The sequence below is a fragment of the Indicator indicator genome, chromosome 1 (assembly GCF_027791375.1).
Source record: "Indicator indicator isolate 239-I01 chromosome 1, UM_Iind_1.1, whole genome shotgun sequence".
In the NCBI taxonomy this organism is placed as follows: Eukaryota; Metazoa; Chordata; class Aves; order Piciformes; family Indicatoridae; genus Indicator; species Indicator indicator.
The window spans coordinates 55,162,053-55,174,872 of record NC_072010.1 but is presented as its reverse complement, the minus strand read 5'-3'; the positions used below and the strand labels follow the sequence as shown (position 1 = coordinate 55,174,872).

The 12,820-nt window shown below is 38.3% G+C and overlaps 1 protein-coding gene across 1 annotated transcript in view; it reads right to left on the bottom strand.

Annotated features, from left to right (window-relative positions):
• GPC6 (glypican 6) overlaps window positions 1-12,820 on the bottom strand; it is a 774,375-nt gene that overhangs the window by 545,843 nt on the left and 215,712 nt on the right. The gene's annotated exons all lie outside the window — the stretch shown is intronic.

Sequence of the window (12,820 nt, the reverse complement as noted above, 5' to 3'; positions counted from 1 at the left end):
AAATCTCTTAAAGGTGCAAATAAAATGATACACAAAGCCCAAGGGTTAAATAAATACTGGGGACCTGATTCTCATTTATATCGATGCTTCTTTCTTCCACTGCTGAGCCATAAAAAAGATTTAAATGCAATTTATACCTACTTTAAGGCTACTTTCCACCATTCTTATTACGTAGTGAGGAGAATCAGGCCCTAAAGTTTATGCTTCCCAGAGGTATAATACATTTAGCTGCTGCATCATTTTGAAGACAGCATCAAAAAGAGGTTGCACATGCTTAGAAAAAACATTGTCTTTAGTATGCCTTCACCTTACTCCAAGTTTTGTTTCAGTTTTTGAATTGTCTTTTAATTTGAAATTCCTCAAACAAGACCCATCAACCTCATCTTTTTTTGTTTTCTTTTTTTTTTTCTGCAAGATTTTTTAATATATGAACTGTAACACCATGAGACTTCTTTCAGCAGTCTCAAGACTTTAAAAACTAACAGCCATACATCTTCAGGAATGATAATTTCATTATTATCAGTTACTGTTTGGCAGTGCTACCTACAAGTCCCAGTCATGTCTAAAATCACCATGATGTAAAACACTGTATGGACCTGGAAAAACAGATATCCCTTCACCATCAAAGTATTTTAAGGCTTTTTTACCCATGTCTATTATACTCTCCCAACACTATAAATTCATTCCATTCTTGAAATCACACATCTGAGGCATAAATGACACACACAGGGACTCTTGAGCCAGTTGCTGTCAAACATGATGGCAAAATAATGGTTGCCTCACCCTCTATATTCAACCAACAACGTGTCTGTGGAGGTACCATAATAGACACAGTAAGTATTATTTAAGTAACAGTGATGTTCTGAGTTTTTATTAGATGTCAGAAAGACAAAGAAAACAGAAATGTTGTGTTAGTACAAGCAGTGCAGTATGCCTGATTAAACAACAACAAAACAACAACCTAACATCCATAATGTCTATAACCCTCTGCCTAGTTCAGCCCAGAGGGTTTTGCTCAATGGGAGGCACTGGGTAGACCCATCCCAGTTACAGCCTGTGGTAGTATTCGGCTATGCCTAGAAAATTTTCCACAGATCTTGAACAGAAAGCAGCAGAATGTAAATAAATTACGACTGGATGTAAAAAGGAAAATAATGATAAGGCCTAAATAACCTCATTGGACAGATATCTAACATATGGTTAGTAATGTAAACTAACTTTCTCTTTTTTTTTTTTTTTTTTTTGCTTCCTTCGCTCTAGCAGATACTTGCTTCTAGCTTTCTGCTGGCTTTGCTGACCTTGGTTGCATTGCTTTGTTGTGGCTAAGTATTAACGAACAGCTCTTTCTGCCTTTCTCCTTTCTTTTCTTATGTGTACAGGGGAGTGGGAAGGGAGCAGGGAGGGGAAGCTGTTGGTAGTCCCCTGGTTTTGTTCAGAAGGGTTCTTGTGTTCTTTATAAATTGTATATATGGGTAAATATTGTATATTTTGTACATTATCATTGCATTCCATATTTTAGATTGTAGCTTGTAAATACAGCTTCATTTGCTTTCCAACTGAGCTGGTCTGGCAATTTTATGTTGGGGGGTAATTTCAACCCACCACACAGCCACAATGGTAATTTACACTTACTATATTGATAACGTCCTCTACTGTTGTTGCAGTCAAGAATTTTTATAAAATTCTGGTTTATTTCCTCTCTTAAGTTTGTTTTTCATAATTGCCAGACTATCAACTGATCTAATAATCAAGGCAATGTGCTTAGAAAGTAAGATCTATGGGTTGAGTTGTTCAAGATGTTATGTTATGCTAAGTATTACGACAAGTTAAAGCATATCAAACTCAGTATAGCTGTTTTGTTTTGGTTTTTTTTGTAACAATATTAATTTTTCTTTCACTTATTCTCTTTGCTACAAAAATTACATCCCTGCCTTGGCTGCCACAAGCTTATTCAGATTCCTACTGCAGTTATTTCATATACATGTGTTTTCATTACTTCATTATTTCATTCTTTTTAATTCACTATATCTGCATTCATTCCTGAGGTTCTTGGATGTTGAAACATGAAACTCATATTTAGAAATGCTCACAACCTCAACACCATCTCATTGCTTTCTTCTCCTAATGATGTGCATCCTTAAATCATCTATATTAACCACCTGCATTTTTAAAGCTTTTTTAAAACTTTATTTCTAGTTCTTCTCTTCTCCCCTGTCTGTGATATATGTCCTGAATTTTGGTACAAAGAAACAATAAGGTAAATATTTTGCTCCTCTTCATATTCTGCTTCAAGTTTTTTTCCTCCTCTTATTTCCTGCACTGGAGGTTCTGGTCAGATTACAGATAAAGCAAAAGCATTTTTCCATTGCTCTGTGCCAATGGGGTGTTTGTAGGACAAAGAGGTTCAAGTATACTTTGCAAAGATGAAATCTTTAGAAATTGTGCCACATCAGCCCTAGCAGGTTGGTACTGGCTACAACTGGTACAGTTTCCAGAGGCTCACAACTTGGACAAAATCTTGGGCCCTTTACTGGGAATGGCAAATGGAAACTCTCTCACAAACAGTCATTTCTGTACACTTAATTCTAATTTGCTTTTAAAAAGTATCTTAATTATTTTGTGTCTGTTCATATTAAGCCTTCAATTCATGTCAGAATTGCCAGGTCATTAGTTCACCCCTTGGACAAAAACACCCCAAACTAACACAAACCCAAAACCAAAACAGTCAGGATTGTTTTCTTTAAAGAAGTGATTGTTTTGCTTTTGGTTTTTTTTTTTTTTTGTTGTTGTTGTGGGGTGGGTTTTTTTGGGTGTGGGGTTTTTTTTTTTTTGGGTGTAAATCTGTTGGCAGACTGCTTGGATTAAAAGTAACTCTGGAGGCTATATTTGATTGTGCTTCCTCTATTTCCCTGAACAGGATCATTTACAATTTGCATTTTGTAATATATTGTTCTATTACTCCAGTTTAATCACTGATTTGTGTATTTACACACCTTAAGTATTTTGCAGGCTGAAAATGTGCTCACAGCTGATGTACCAACTCTTGCCCTGGGAAACGCCATATGGCCTATGTTCTTATGCTAATTTTAGTGAAGATTTTTAATGCCACAAGTGGTGTTGGATGTAACTGTTTAGTTTTTCCTTGTTGCAAATGCTGTCTCCTCAGACAAGTTCAGCAGAAAATAGTTAGGCTGCACCAGCATTTTGCCAGGCTAAACAAGTATTAACTCAGCAGTTCTCAGTGACCTATCACAACTCTTCTAACTACTGTTTCCAGATGAAGATGCTGACCTACATATCTCTCCTCACATGGCTTATGTTATATAAATCAAATCAATTGCCTACTACAACTTCAGCTACCAGTATTCAATTTCAGTTTTATTACAGCTGTAATCTCACATCTGCCTTCATATGATCCAAATTGGTAAGTTTTGCAGTTGAATTTGGCAATTCTGCCATGTTGCTTTTAAGTCTGATAAAACAATTTATAAAGCACTTGTTCTATATTCATATATATTGCAGCTTGGTACCCCCAGTAACATCCTACAAACCAAAAAGAGTTTTTAAAAAACTGCAACTCAAAACTCTGGAGCTGAATAAATGCTTCTACTGTGTATCAGAATGCCAGGACTGATTTAGGCATAGTAACTACTTGCAGAAGATACCAACTAAAGGAACTGTAAACCCTATGGAATAGAACATTATCCTTAACAATATCACTGCCAGATTTCCTGAACACTCGATGCAAGCATTTGTTACATTATTAAAAACTGGAAGCATGATCACATAAAATATTTTACATCAGCCACAGTTTTTATGGGCCATGATGCAAGTTTAACAATTTCAGAAACAATTATTTCTGAGGCAGTCAATGTTTTATAGTTTCTATCCTAACCATAAATTTAAAAAATCTGGTATGGTTCTGCTGACAGAATGGTAGGACTAACGGCAGGCCAAGTGAGAGCAGAAGTGTATAGTCATCACACTGCTTCATAAATTCAACAAAACATAAATGTTAATAAATAAAAGGGGTAAATTCAAGGTGTACTTTCAAACTTGGTCATCCTGTATGCACCAACAGAGCTTAAAGGAAGGGATATAGCTCCCTATTCTTCATCCTGCAGATTAGATTAATGTGATTGGGCTTTGTCATTAACCATGTTCTTGAAAATTAGAATTACCTGCTTCAGACCTGCTCATACTCAGCCATGCGTGGAGAAGGTAGTGTAATTTATCAATACTATGTAGTTTAACAAAGGCAAGTGCAAAGTCCTCCACCTGGGATGGAATAACCAGAACCCAACAGAGGCTAAGATCTGCATGGCTGAGGAGCAGCCTTGCTGGAAAAGATCTGGTGGACAGCAAGCTGAACATGAGTCAGCAGTGCACCATGGCAGCTGCAAAGGCAAATCAGATCCCGGAATGCATCTGCAGGGACATTACTAGCAGAGATACAGACCTGATCCATCCCACTTTGCTCAGTGCTTGTCAGACTGTACCTAGAGTTTTGTATCCCATTCTGGTTTCAAATGAAAATGTGGACAGACTGGAGAAGGTCCAAAGGAAGGCCATGAAGATGAATCAAAGGACTAGAGAATGTACTCTGTGAGAAAAGACTGAAGGAGTAAGGTCTTTTCCCCTAAGAGAAGAGATGATTCAGGGACAACCTCATGACAGTGTTTCAGCACTTAAAGGCAGCTACAAAGAGGATGAAGTTTCTCTCTTCACAAGGAGCCACATGGAGAAGGGCAACAGGTAGAAGCTTCACTAAGAGAGCTTTCATCTTAACATAAGAAAGAAATGTTTTCAAGTGAGAACAGTCAGTCACTGGAACAACCTCGCCAGGGATGTGGTGGAGTCCCCACTGCTGGAGGTTTTCAGGATGTGACTGGACAGGATGCTAGTTAACCCTATCTAGACTCCCTTTCCCACAATGCCCTGAACCAGATGATCTGCTGTAGTCCCTTCTAACCTGGGCTGTTCTACGGTTTTGCAATTGGGCAGTTCAGAGCTTCCTATCTCATAGAATTATAAGGCAAAGGATTGGAACAGCTGGAGTTTTGTTTCTAAATTAACATTTTCCTTCTAATTTGCTATATTTTTTTAATAATTTTGAGTATGATTTTACATTATTTAAAAAAATAATATGATGAACAAAGTTAAAAATCACATTCAGTTTTAACTCCTGCCCACTGTTTTGAGATTTGGACCTTTTACTGTATTGGTGATGATGTTTCTGAACACTTACTTTTTGAAGATTTCTGCTGGTGAAAACAGGAGCACGTGAGAGCTCTTCATGATCACATAATTAATTTCCTATTATATAAAAGTATTCTCCTCTAATACACTTATACTTTTCCATTACTCATATGCAGAGCCAGTGCTGTAGAAGAAATTGACTCTCAATCATTAAACATACACCCCCACTCCCCTAAAAGAGCAGTGTCATGTTTTCTGCATTAACTTAGCAGCTAAAATTAAATTAGAAACCTGAGTTTCATCATTTCAGTCAATATTCAAATAATGAAAATTAAAATATCATCTGGCTGGACAAGACTTGCTCCCTAACCAGAAAATCCTAAGGCTCCTTCTAAGTTTATAATTATCTTCTCTGTGGGGTATAACAGCCCTGCAAGCAGCCTCTGTAAAATTGCACCTGACATTCAAGTCACAGAATTGAACTTTCCTACTCAAACTGAAAGGAAACAGATTATGTTTTAAATTAATTCCATTGTAATATTGGCCTGACAAGTGATGATGGGAACATTATTTGCACAGAAAATGACAGTGAAAGGAAAGGATGGAAATCTCTATGTAACATGCAGATCATGTCATCAGATACAACTCTCCCATTTTTAATCAGCGCAATATTGAACTTGAAAAACATGTATGTCCAGTGGGCTCCAATAAACTCAAGAAACTATTGCATGAAAGAAAATTACTCACTTGTTTGCCTTAGACCCAAATCATCTTTGCTCAGATTTCTTTTGTTCCTGGAGTGCTTTGAGGTCAATTAAAAAATGAATGCCTTCCAAACAGACAGATAATTAGTTAACAGTCTCTTCATTACAGGTCCCACAGGGAACACTCATTTACAAGAAGCCCTGACCCTGTTGTCCTTGGGAAACCCTCAGTAATAAGTTACAGAAGCAGAGGCCAAGACAAACCTGTTCAGACTAGGACTATACAGATGTTAAAGAATGAGCTCAAGTCCCTAGAGTCTTCCTAACTAAACTACTAGGAGCAGTACCACTATTTGAACACTCAGGTTCACTTTATTTTCCAAGCATACACAGTCAGACAATTGTTTTTTGATAGCACAGTTTGTAAGAAGAATCTTTAGTTACCTCTTGGGGAGTGTATTACTGGCATTGTGCTCAGTGCCTTGCGGAAAGCGAACGGAAAGGCTGCGATTCAGCACTGTTCAGTTTCATCACCTTGCTGGCTACATGACTGTGCTTTCTGATTTCAAAGCAAGTTCCCACCTGGGAGCGGCAGCCAACTTCACCTCCCCCCCCAATTGATTTTTGCTGTTTATTATGTCCCCTACTGTAATAGTAGAAATACCTTACATAGCATCATAGTGTGAAGTAGAATACAAGCAGCACATTGCCTTACCTTGACCATAAAACATACTGCAAGCAGGTTTTGTATTTCAGTTGCTCTCAGAACAATTGAATTACTAAGAAAACAGGGTGAGACTGTACACATTCATGCATGTTAAACATTTTAATCAACATTCATCACATAAAAAAGAAATCCAAAGATGTGATTGCAGCACATGATCTATCAGAGAGGGGTTTACACCACTTAGTTCATGTATCCACATAAACAATCACAGCAGGACAGAGAGGAGTTAGTGGCCTGAGGCTAACTGGGTATGCTGTACTGCCAAAACAAGTCCTTAAGGTAGTTATACCATTACTAATATACAGGCAGCAAAAATTAAAGCTGCATGAGCTTCAATGAGTCATGCCATGTGATTGCACTATCAAGTGTATTTTAATGCCTTGCAGATCCCATGCTGATCACTGTATTATCATGTAAAAAAAAATCCACATTTCTAAAATACTGAGCTTAGTAACAACTGTTTAAAAGTCCTCAATAACAGTGCTCTTCTCATAGTCATATTGCTTCAGTAAGTCCAAGGAAACTTTTTCATGCTGACATTAAACAGAAGAATCTATCTTCCCATCTTCTGATTTATAATGACATGCTTCCTGCAATGCCAGTCATAGAAACAGGTCACAAAGACAATCACAGTATCTGCCATGTTGGGCTTACATCAGAGGCAGCAATGGGTATGTCAGTGGTAAGATTCTGGTGGTTCTGCCATAAGTTCTTTGTTGAGATACTCTTCAGACTAATTTCTTTCCTAGTCACTGAAGGAAAAAAGGGTCCAAAAATGGAGGCTACAATTTATAAAGATATTAGAGCCCTCTTATTGTGTTGATTCAATGTCTATCCATAAAATTTCAGGTCTAGAAATTTGTCTTTTTGTTTCTATTTGGAACCAGTAACTAAAGGAAAAATTTCCTCCAAGTGTTAACCTTACTCTGACACAAGCTTTAAGGCAAAAGGCAAAGTTTTCTCCAAGTTTATATGTCTTTGACTTTATGGGGGAAAAAAAGAGGTGTTTTTTTTTTTTTTCCCCAGAGAAGCATGCTTAAGAGTATGGTCACAAGTGAAATGCACAGAGAAATAATCCAATACAGGAGAATCCAAAGCACACACAAAATAATGTTCCATTACCCCTGTGCAGGAGTTTCGCATTGTATGAGGCATGTTCAATGTGAATTTGTGTGTCCTTGGCTCAGTTTTACAGATCCAGTTGCTGCATGTGAGAAAGTCCATTCTAAAACCAATGTTTTAGAAGCCACAGACAGGATTGTGGAAATTAAAGATTCAAGAGGAAAACTACTTATAGTTAAAGGTATAAAATCCCATGGGGGGGAGGGGGGGGGAGGGGAGAGAGAAAAAAAAAAGGTGATAAACAGGATGGTGGCCCATTCACAACCTGATTGATGATTCAATAGCCACCTGAGAATTATCAGGTATCTTATCATTGATTGCAATCATACTATTGCTTAGCCTTATAGCTCATCAGTCCTAGCTATCTATCATGCATAGTAGCCAGAAAATAATTGCTTTGTCCTCTTGTACATACGCTGCAATTGGGCATAATCTGCGGTGACTCCTAAAGCATTAACTCTAAGGGACTGGGGGAAAACCTTTCCCAGCTACTCAGCCCAGTAGGTTAAGTGGAAGTAGATACCACAGTATGGGGTTTTGCTTTTTTTTATGCAAGTTTCTCATTGCCATGGCAAGCTCTTCAGGTGAGAGGGCCTCAGAACTACAGAACTAAATAATTAGTCCTTTCCTAAAGGTGCACAAGAGAATGTTCTGTGACTGTACTGTGAATGTTTCCACAGTAAATCTTATGCAATTAAGGAGCTCAGACCTTTTCCTGGCTACTCCCACCACAATCTGTACTGCTGAAATGACTTTCCTTCACTTACAGGGGATACTTGCTGATACAGGGGGAAGAAGTGCAGGTACAGAATGTGCCAGTGGAAAGTTCTCTTATGCAAGATTTTTTTCTGTTGACTGACTACTTTTAGACTGGTTTGATTCACTTCACTTATCTGACAAATTCAGTTTCAGTGGTCTGAAAAAAAAACACCCATGCATTTAAGTATGAATAAAAATAAGTATTCTGAATTATAAGGCTTCTAATTAACAATATGAATCTAAGAGTTCTCTGTTGTTTTTTTTTGTTGTTAGCTATAGCATGGAATTAGACATTCTATTACTAAGACTGTGGATAGGCAAACTTGTTGAAGCAGCAGGAAATTCTGAAACATTTTCAATAAATGATATTTCCTTAGGAATCTCAAGATTCAGCGATGCATTTTTAAAATTATTTGTTCAATGCTGCTGTCATATTCTCAGTTTCATTAACCATCTGTCAAATGTCCTAGAGGCTGGGTTGAAGTCTCCAGGTGTTCTAATCTTTTAGGCAAGCTGTGCTCAGGATATCCTGAAGAGAGAGGCAGCTGTTAAGTGTACCTAGATGTCTGGAGATGCTTGGACTGAAGGTAGTTCAGAAAACAGTCCTGTCACACTGCAGCAGAAATCAGGAAGTCTTGAAGGCTTTCTGAATCTGGACTATGTGGTTTCTTTCCTGTAACAGTCTCTAGATTTTCTCAGAGCTTACCAGTTTTGAAAACCTCAGAGATTTCCATTTAATTTCCCATGTTAGAAATATCAGCTCCCAGCTCAGGCCAGGTTATCAGGTTTCTGTACCATTCCCTGTGCATCCAAAGGCTGGAGTTGTATCCCTAGGCAAAAATGTGCCAGCAACTGATCCTGTGGTCAGAAAGGCTTTTACCCATGTTTCATAGGGCAAATTGCCTCTGTACACAATGCATCTAGGAGCAAAGTAGTTGAACCAGTAAAAAAAGAGCAAGGGTGGAACCTAACAATTTTTGGTCCAGTGCTTGAGCTCATTCCTTAGCCATTTTTCAAACTAAGATCCTGACAGGCGAGATTGTTGATTTGCTTGAGGATAGAGAGGCTCTGCACAGAGGGATCTGGACAGGCTGGCTGGATGGGCTGAAGCCAACTGCATGAAATTCAGCAAGGCTGAGTGTCAGGTCCTCCACTTGGGTCGCTACAACCCCATGTAATGCTACATGCTTGGACTGGAGCAGCTGGAAACCTGTCTGGCAGAAAAGGGCCATAGGATGTTGGTCAACAGCTGACTGAATATGAGCAAGCAGTGTGCCAAGGCAGTCAAGAAGGTCAAGAGCATCCTGGCTGGTATCAGGAATAGAATGGCCAGCAACACCAGGGAAGTGATTGTCCCTGCATACTCTGTACTGGTGAGGCCACACCTTGAATATCATGTTCAGTTTTGGGCCCTGCACTTCAAGGACAATATAGTGCTGGAGCATGTCAAAAGGAGAACAACAAACATGGTAAGGGGTCCAGATAATAGGTCCTGTGAAGAGTGGCTGAGCTAAACGCAGTTTAGCCTGGAGAAAAGGAGGCCCAGGGGAGACCTTATTGCTTGCTGAAACTACCTGTAAGAAGGTTGCAGTGAGGCAGAGGACAGTTTATTCTCTTAAGTAACAAGCAATTGGACAAGAAGAAATGGCCTCGAGTTGCGCCAAAGGAGGTTTAGATTGGATATTAGGAAAAAATTCTTAACTGGAAGGGTTGTCAAACATTGGAACAGGCTGCCCAGGGAAGTGGTTGATTCACTGAGCCTGTAGGTATTTAAAAGATGTGTACATGAAGCACTACAGACAGGACTTAATGGTCACGTGGGTTAACACATGGCCAGGCTGGGTTAACAGTTGGACTCAATCTCAAGGGTCTTTTGTAGCCTCAGTGATTCTATGGTTCTAAGATTCTAACATTCAACTAGAGAAAGGTTTTTCAGAGGACAAAAGCCTCTGGATTCAGGGAGCCTGGCAGAATAGGCATTTGACTTAAGGAAGTCTCCTGGTATGAAGGAGAACACAGGGCAGATGTGCCTTGCACTGCTGGTGCTGCAAACTTTGGAGTACAGGCAGACCTGCAGAGCAACAAAAGCTCATACTTATGATATTGTGATTTTTCTTTGAATTGGTATTCTCTATTAGGATGTCATTTGCTCTGAAAACTTTTAACTCACTTGAGTGATCAGAAACTATGCTTCCATAATGTCAGACAGCCACAGTAATCGCTACCAAGACAAAAATGAAAGCTATTTAGAGAAGGGGATAGTAGCTTAGCTCCAACAATTGCAGATTTCCACTATTTCCAAGAGCACTTGAGGTCTGAATCTCTTAGTCCTACACAGTGGGATTTTGTTGTGGTTTTTGTTTGTTTGGGGATTTTTTGTTGTTCTTTTTTTTTTTTTTTTTTTTTACCCTTTTTGTTTGGTTGTTATGGTTTTGTTCTCTTCTCTTTTGTGCATTGGTTTGTTTGTTTGTTTAATTAGATTTATACCCAAACAGACTGAACATGATTTTTTAGGTCTTCTAATTAATACACTACTGTCAGTGCCCCCTACGGCCTGTGTTACTTGGCAAGGGTCAGGGTCTTCAAAATCAATAACTGCATGTAATAGAGTTTCTTGCCCTTCAAGTGTTTTAATGTTAAAAGTGTTTTAATGTTAAAGTTTGACCTTTATGACTAAAGACCAGTTTGAACGGAAATCCCTATCTACATCTGCACACATATATATGTGTGTGTGTGTGCACATATATTTTTGAATGTAAAAATAGAAGAATTCTATGCATTACCATAGAAGTAATCAAAGCATTGAAATACACAAGGATACAGTGATAAACTAGACAGGCTCCATCAATTCTTTAGAGAATAGCTTTTTCATTATTAATATGCCTTTTTGGCACATTTATCCAGAAGAGTCACAACATTTGACTGGCTGTTTACAGCACCGACCTCTGATTAACTTGTGATTACATTGTAGCACAGACTTCTGGAAAAAGAACAAACAAAACAACAACCAACCTTTTTCTTTCCTTATTTATGGAAAGAACATTATATTCTGTATCTGAAGGGAATGTATTTTTCTTAAGGATGCTTGATAATCCTTCTTCATTATGGCTAAAAATGCTCTTTCCTATAAAGACAACAAGGCACCCTTTAAACTTATTTACTGTGTGCAGTTCAGCTGACATAATATGGACAGATATCATCCAAAGAGAATACTTGTCTCATGAAGGAAACTCTCTGCAGATCTATAGCAGATGGAGCAAGAACAAAAGTAGGCAAAGACAATATCATAGTTGTTTCTACTCATTATCTTCAGTATGAGGAAGATCCTAAGGCATGTAAGTTTAGTGCCCCTTGAATATATTTCTCTCTTGGTTCCTTTGCTCAAAAACTACTCAGCATAAGGCATTGCCTGGCATTCCCTGGACTCTGCTGCATGAATGGAGCCACGATATGATGTATCACATTAAGTAGAAATTTAAAGAAATATCCAGGCATGTCCTACAAATCTCAAATGACTTTGCCTATCTTGCTCCAAAACCTATAAAAACCCACAACTGTAAAACATAAAAATGTTCAACTTTGCATTAGAGATCTAACTATTATGCTTCCAGGTCTTACCATTATCTCTGAAGCTGAAATTTAAGGATTTCTCATTCCCTGTGGGAGTGCCTATTGCCTTCCCTGCATGCCTTGCGTTAAACACTGCGACTTTGCTTTCCTGCCATCCCTCTGCATTCGTCCTGCAATGCTGTCCTCAGAAGGAGCCCTGTGACCCCCACTACCAAGAGGATGCTCTGCAATGTGCTGCCATACCTCTCCCAAAGTAGAAGTGCTTTCCAAGCTACAGCAGTGATCATTTATACCGGTAACAGGGATTGACTATGAAGACCTACAGAAATCTCTGCAAACAGCAAGAATAAATCTGTAAAATAAGAGCTAGAGTAACATGAACATAATACAAAAGCATACCATATGTATTTAGGAAAGAGTAATATTTTGGGATTTGTAAATTATGCTTTGGGGGGTGAATTATATTGTTCAACTCCGTGCCAAACATCAGCAGCAGTAAAAATATTAAAGTGCTTTCTAGTGCTGTGTTGGACTAATACCTGCCTAAAATCTTTTCCCTCAAATATTTTTTATCATCTTGGCAAAAGACTTGAAACAAGTAAAGAACAATATGAGGCAATCCCCCTGAAATACTTCTTTAAAAATTAATTGCAAGGAATTAGCCAAGTTGCTGAATTGCAAAATCACAAGGAATTGCTAAAGAATGTTGATATTTTTCAGTCAACAATACTAACTTCTA